Source organism: Penaeus monodon, unplaced genomic scaffold (assembly GCF_015228065.2).
Source record: "Penaeus monodon isolate SGIC_2016 unplaced genomic scaffold, NSTDA_Pmon_1 PmonScaffold_1386, whole genome shotgun sequence".
Lineage (NCBI taxonomy): Eukaryota > Metazoa > Arthropoda > Malacostraca > Decapoda > Penaeidae > Penaeus > Penaeus monodon.
In genome coordinates this window covers 17,501-17,958 of record NW_023642888.1, presented here as the reverse complement: position 1 = coordinate 17,958, position 458 = coordinate 17,501, and positions in this window count along the sequence as shown.

Genomic DNA, 458 nt, shown 5'->3' with positions numbered 1-458 from the left:
TATATATATATATTATATATATTATTAAAATATATATATATATACATATACACACACACAACACACACACACACACACAATATATATATATATATATATATATATATATATATTATATATATATATATATCCATCGTATAAATATATATTATTTAAATATATAATCAATATATATATATATATATATTATATATCTGTGGTGGTGTAAGATATATATGTGTGTGTGGTATGTATTATATAGGATGTGTATATATATAGATTATATATTATTATATATATATATATATATATATATATATATTAATATTCTTCTTTTTAAGGTAGGTTCATGTCTGAGGCCGCCGTGGTCACAGCATGATACTTAATTGTAGTTTTTCATTGTTGTGATGCTTCTTGGAGTGAGTACGTGGTAGGGTCCCCAGTATCCTCGCTCCACGGAGGTGCCGGTGGTACTTGTT